We start from the raw sequence: 6000 nt of genomic DNA, 5'->3' as shown, positions 1-6000 counted from the left end.
GTTGGAATTGGAGCCGTTCAGCTTTGTTGCCCAGAGCTGGGCCTCTGTGCCCATCCCATGCAGATCAGGGGTTGAAAACCGGCTGTCTAGGGGCTGTTTCTAGCTGCGCGTGCCCAGAGAGGAACCCAGGCCCTTGGGGGCGGGCTGTACCTGTTGGAATTGGAGCCCTTCAGCTTTATTGCCCAGAGCTGGGCCTCTGTGCCCGTCCCACGCGGATCAGGGGTTGAAAACCGGCTGTCTAGGGGCTGTTTCTAGCTGCGCGTGCCCAGAGAGGAACCCATGCCCTTGGGGGCGGGCTATACCTGTTGGAATTGGAGCCCTTCAGCTTGTTGCCCAGAGCTGGGCCTCTGTGCCCGTCCCACGCGGATCAGGGGTTGAAAACCGGCTGTCTAGGGGCTGTTTCTAGCTGCGCGTGCCCAGAGTGGAACCCAGGCCCTTGGGGGCGGGCTGTACCTGTTGGAATTGGAGCCGTTCAGCTTTGTTGCCCAGAGCTGGGCCTCTGTGCCCGTCCCACGCGGATCAGGGGTTGAAAACCGGCTGTCTAGGGGCTGTTTCTAGCTGCGCGTGCCCAGAGAGGAACCCAGGACCGTGGGGGCGGGCTGTACCTGTTGGAATTGGAGCCGTTCAGCTTGTTGCCCAGAGCTGGGCCTCTGTGCCCGTCCCACGCGGATCAGGGGTTGAAAACCGGCTGTCTAGGGGCTGTTTCTAGCTGCGCGTGCCCAGAGAGGACCCCAGGCCCTTGAGGGCGGGCTGTACCTGTTGGAATTGGAGCCGTTCAGCTTTGTTGCCCAGAGCTGGGCCTCTGTGCCCGTCCCACGCAGATCAGGGGTTGAAAACCGGCTGTGTAGGGGCTGTTTCTAGCTGCGCGTGCCCAGAGAGGAACCCAGGCCCTTGGGGGCGGGCTGTACCTGTTGGAATTGGAGCCCTTCATCTTTGTTGCCCAGAGCTGGGCCTCTGTGCCCGTCCCACGCGGATCAGGGGTTGAAAACCGGCTGTCTAGGGGCTGTTTCTAGCTGCGCGTGCCCAGAGAGGAACCCAGGCCCTTGGGGGCGAGCTGTACCTGTTGGAATTGGAGCCCTTCAGCTTTGTTGCCCAGAGCTGGGCCTCTGTGCCCGTCCCACGCGGATCAGGAGTTGAAAACCGGCTGTCTAGGGGCTGTTTCTAGCTGCGCGTGCCCAGAGAGGACCCCAGGCCCTTGGGGGCGGGCTGTACCTGTTGGAATTGGAGCCGTTCAGCTTTGTTGCCCAGAGCTGGGCCTCTGTGCCCGTCCCACGCAGATCAGGGGTTGAAAACCGGCTGTCTAGGGGCTGTTTCTAGCTGCGCGTGCCCAGAGAGGAACCCAGGCCCTTGGGGGCGGGCTGTACCTGTTGGAATTGGAGCCGTTCAGCTTTGTTGCCCAGAGCTGGGCCTCTGTGCCCATCCCATGCAGATCAGGGGTTGAAAACCGGCTGTCTAGGGGCTGTTTCTAGCTGCGCGTGCCCAGAGAGGAACCCAGGCCCTTGGGGGCGGGCTGTACCTGTTGGAATTGGAGCCCTTCAGCTTTGTTGCCCAGAGCTGGGCCTCTGTGCCCGTCCCACGCGGATCAGGGGTTGAAAACCGGCTGTCTAGGGGCTGTTTCTAGCTGCGCGTGCCCAGAGAGGAACCCATGCCCTTGGGGGCGGGCTATACCTGTTGGAATTGGAGCCCTTCAGCTTGTTGCCCAGAGCTGGGCCTCTGTGCCCGTCCCACGCGGATCAGGGGTTGAAAACCGGCTGTCTAGGGGCTGTTTCTAGCTGCGCGTGCCCAGAGTGGAACCCAGGCCCTTGGGGGCGGGCTGTACCTGTTGGAATTGGAGCCGTTCAGCTTTGTTGCCCAGAGCTGGGCCTCTGTGCCCGTCCCACGCGGATCAGGGGTTGAAAACCGGCTGTCTAGGGGCTGTTTCTAGCTGCGCGTGCCCAGAGAGGAACCCAGGCCCGTGGGGGCGGGCTGTACCTGTTGGAATTGGAGCCGTTCAGCTTGTTGCCCAGAGCTGGGCCTCTGTGCCCGTCCCACGCGGATCAGGGGTTGAAAACCGGCTGTCTAGGGGCTGTTTCTAGCTGCGCGTGCCCAGAGAGGACCCCAGGCCCTTGGGGGCGGGCTGTACCTGTTGGAATTGGAGCCGTTCAGCTTTGTTGCCCAGAGCTGGGCCTCTGTGCCCGTCCCACGCAGATCAGGGGTTGAAAACCGGCTGTCTAGGGGCTGTTTCTAGCTGCGCGTGCCCAGAGAGGAACCCAGGCCCTTGGGGGCGGGCTGTGCCTGTTTGAATTGGAGCCGTTCAGCTTTGTTGCCCAGAGCTGGGCCTCTGTGCCCGTCCCACGCAGATCAGGGGTTGAAAACCGGCTGTGTAGGGGCTGTTTCTAGCTGCGCGTGCCCAGAGAGGAACCCAGGCCCTTGGGGGCGGGCTGTACCTGTTGGAATTGGAGCCGTTCAGCTTTGTTGCCCAGAGCTGGGCCTCTGTGCCCGTCCCACGCAGATCAGGGGTTGAAAACCGGCTGTCTAGGGGCTGTTTCTAGCTGCGCGTGCCCAGAGAGGAACCCAGGCCCTTGGGGGCGGGCTGTGCCTGTTGGAATTGGAGCCCTTCAGCTTTGTTGCCCAGAGCTGGGCCTCTGTGCCCGTCCCACGCAGATCAGGGGTTGAAAACCGGCTGTCTAGGGGCTGTTTCTAGCTGCGCGTGCCCAGAGAGGAACCCAGGCCCTTGGGGGCGGGCTGTACCTGTTGGAATTGGAGCCGTTCAGCTTTGTTGCCCAGAGCTGGGCCTCTGAGCCCGTCCCACGCAGATCAGGGGTTGAAAACCGGCTGTCTAGGGGCTGTTTCTAGCTGCGCTTGCCCAGAGAGGAACCCAGGCCCTTGGGGGCGGGCTGTACCTGTTGGAATTGGAGCCGTTAAGCTTTGATGCCCAGAGCTGGGCCTCTGTGCCTGTCCCACGCAGATCAGGGGTTGAAAACCGGCTGTCTAGGGGCTGTTTCTAGCTGCGCGTGCCCAGAGAGGAACCCAGGCCCTTGGGGGCGGGCTGTACCTGTTGGAATTGGAGCCGTTCAGCTTTGTTGCCCAGAGCTGGGCCTCTGTGCCCGTCCCACGCGGATCAGGGGTTGAAAACCGGCTGTCTAGGGGCTGTTTCTAGCTGCGCGTGCCCAGAGAGGAACCCAGGCCCTTGGGGGCGGGCTGTACCTGTTGGAATTGGAGCCCTTCAGCTTTGTTGCCCAGAGCTGGGCCTCTGTGCCCGTCCCACGCGGATCAGGGGTTGAAAACCGGCTGTCTAGGGGCTGTTTCTAGCTGCGCGTGCCCAGAGAGGAACCCAGGCCCTTGGGGGCGGGCTGTACCTGTTGGAATTGGAGCCGTTCAGCTTTGTTGCCCAGAGCTGGGCCTCTGTGCCCGTCCAACGCGGATCAGGGGTTGAAAACCGGCTGTCTAGGGGCTGTTTCTAGCTGCGCGTGCCCAGAGAGGAACCCAGGCTCTTGGGGGCGGGCTGTACGTGTTGGAATTGGAGCCGTTCAGCTTTGTTCCCCAGAGCTGGGCCTCTGTGCCCGTCCCACGCAGATCAGGGGTTGAAAACCGGCTGTCTAGGGGCTGTTTCTAGCTGCGCGTGCCCAGAGAGGAACCCAGGCCCTTGGGGGCGGGCTGTACCTGTTGGAATTGGAGCCGTTCAGCTTTGATGCCCAGAGCTGGGCCTCTGTGCCTGTCCCACGCAGATCAGGGGTTGAAAACCGGCTGTCTAGGGGCTGTTTCTAGCTGCGCGTGCCCAGAGAGGAACCCAGGCCCTTGGGGGCGGGCTGTACCTGTTGGAATTGGAGCCGTTCAGCTTTGTTGCCCAGAGCTGGGCCTCTGTGCCCGTCCCACGCGGATCAGGGGTTGAAAACCGGCTGTCTAGGGGCTGTTTCTAGCTGCGCGTGCCCAGAGAGGAACCCAGGCCCTTGGGGGCGGGCTGTACCTGTTGGAATTGGAGCCCTTCATCTTTGTTGCCCAGAGCTGGGCCTCTGTGCCCGTCCCACGCGGATCAGGGGTTGAAAACCGACTGTCTAGGGGCTGTTTCTAGCTGCGCGTGCCCAGAGAGGAACCCAGGCCCTTGGGGGCGGGCTGTACCTGTTGGAATTGGAGCCCTTCAGCTTTGTTGCCCAGAGCTGGGCCTCTGTGCCCGTCCCACGCGGATCAGGGGTTGAAAACCGGCTGTCTAGGGGCTGTTTCTAGCTGCGCGTGCCCAGAGAGGAACCCAGGCTCTTGGGGGCGGGCTGTACGTGTTGGAATTGTAGCCGTTCAGCTTTGTTGCCCAGAGCTGGGCCACTGTGCCCGTTCCACGCAGATCAGGGGTTGAAAACCGGCTGTCTAGGGGCTGTTTCTAGCTGCGCGTGCCCAGAGTGGAACCCAGGCCCTTGGGGGCGGGCTGTACCTGTTGGAATTGGAGCCGTTCAGCTTTGTTGCCCAGAGCTGGGCCTCTGTGCCCGTCCCACGCGGATCAGGGGTTGAAAACCGGCTGTCTAGGGGCTGTTTCTAGCTGCGCGTGCCCAGAGAGGAACCCAGGCCCGTGGGGGCGGGCTGTACCTGTTGGAATTGGAGCCGTTCAGCTTGTTGCCCAGAGCTGGGCCTCTGTGCCCGTCCCACGCGGATCAGGGGTTGAAAACCGGCTGTCTAGGGGCTGTTTCTAGCTGCGCGTGCCCAGAGAGGACCCCAGGCCCTTGGGGGCGGGCTGTACTTGTTGGAATTGGAGCCGTTCAGCTTTGTTGCCCAGAGCTGGGCCTCTGTGCCCGTCCCACGCAGATCAGGGGTTGAAAACCGGCTGTCTAGGGGCTGTTTCTAGCTGCGCGTGCCCAGAGAGGAACCCAGGCCCTTGGGGGCGGGCTGTGCCTGTTTGAATTGGAGCCGTTCAGCTTTGTTGCCCAGAGCTGGGCCTCTGTGCCCGTCCCACGCAGATCAGGGGTTGAAAACCGGCTGTGTAGGGGCTGTTTCTAGCTGCGCGTGCCCAGAGAGGAACCCAGGCCCTTGGGGGCGGGCTGTACCTGTTGGAATTGGAGCCGTTCAGCTTTGTTGCCCAGAGCTGGGCCTCTGTGCCCGTCCCACGCAGATCAGGGGTTGAAAACCGGCTGTCTAGGGGCTGTTTCTAGTTGCGCGTGCCCAGATAGGAACCCAGGCCCTTGGGGGCGGGCTGTGCCTGTTGGAATTGGAGCCCTTCAGCTTTGTTGCCCAGAGCTGGGCCTCTGTGCCCGTCCCACGCAGATCAGGGGTTGAAAACCGGCTGTCTAGGGGCTGTTTCTAGCTGCGCGTGCCCAGAGAGGAACCCAGGCCCTTGGGGGCGGGCTGTACCTGTTGGAATTGGAGCCGTTCAGCTTTGTTGCCCAGAGCTGGGCCTCTGTGCCCGTCCCACGCGGATCAGGGGTTGAAAACCGGCTGTCTAGGGGCTGTTTCTAGCTGCGCGTGCCCAGAGAGGAACCCAGGCTCTTGGGGGCGGGCTGTACGTGTTGGAATTGTAGCCGTTCAGCTTTGTTGCCCAGAGCTGGGCCACTGTGCCCGTCCCAAGTGATCAGGGGTTGAAAACCGGCTGTCTAGGGGCTGTTTCTAGCTGCGCGTGCCCAGAGAGGAACCCAGGCCCTTGGGGGCGGGCTGTACCTGTTGGAATTGGAGCCGTTCAGCTTTGTTGCCCAGAGCTGGGCCTCTGTGCCCGTCCCACGCGGATCAGGGGTTGAAAACCGGCTGTCTAGGGGCTGTTTCTAGCTGCGCGTGCCCAGAGAGGAACCCAGGCCCTTGGGGGCGGGCTGTACCTGTTGGAATTGGAGCCCTTCATCTTTGTTGCCCAGAGCTGGGCCTCTGTGCCCGTCCCACGCGGATCAGGGGTTGAAAACCGACTGTCTAGGGGCTGTTTCTAGCTGCGCGTGCCCAGAGAGGAACCCAGGCCCTTGGGGGCGGGCTGTACCTGTTGGAATTGGAGCCCTTCAGCTTTGTTGCCCAGAGCTGGGCCTCTGTGCCCGTCCCACGCGGATCAGGGGTTGAAAA

The sequence above is a fragment of the Sorex fumeus genome, unplaced genomic scaffold (genome assembly GCF_029834395.1).
Source record: "Sorex fumeus unplaced genomic scaffold, SorFum_2.1 ptg000008l, whole genome shotgun sequence".
In the NCBI taxonomy this organism is placed as follows: domain Eukaryota; kingdom Metazoa; phylum Chordata; class Mammalia; order Eulipotyphla; family Soricidae; genus Sorex; species Sorex fumeus.
Note: the sequence above shows the minus strand (reverse complement) of the source record.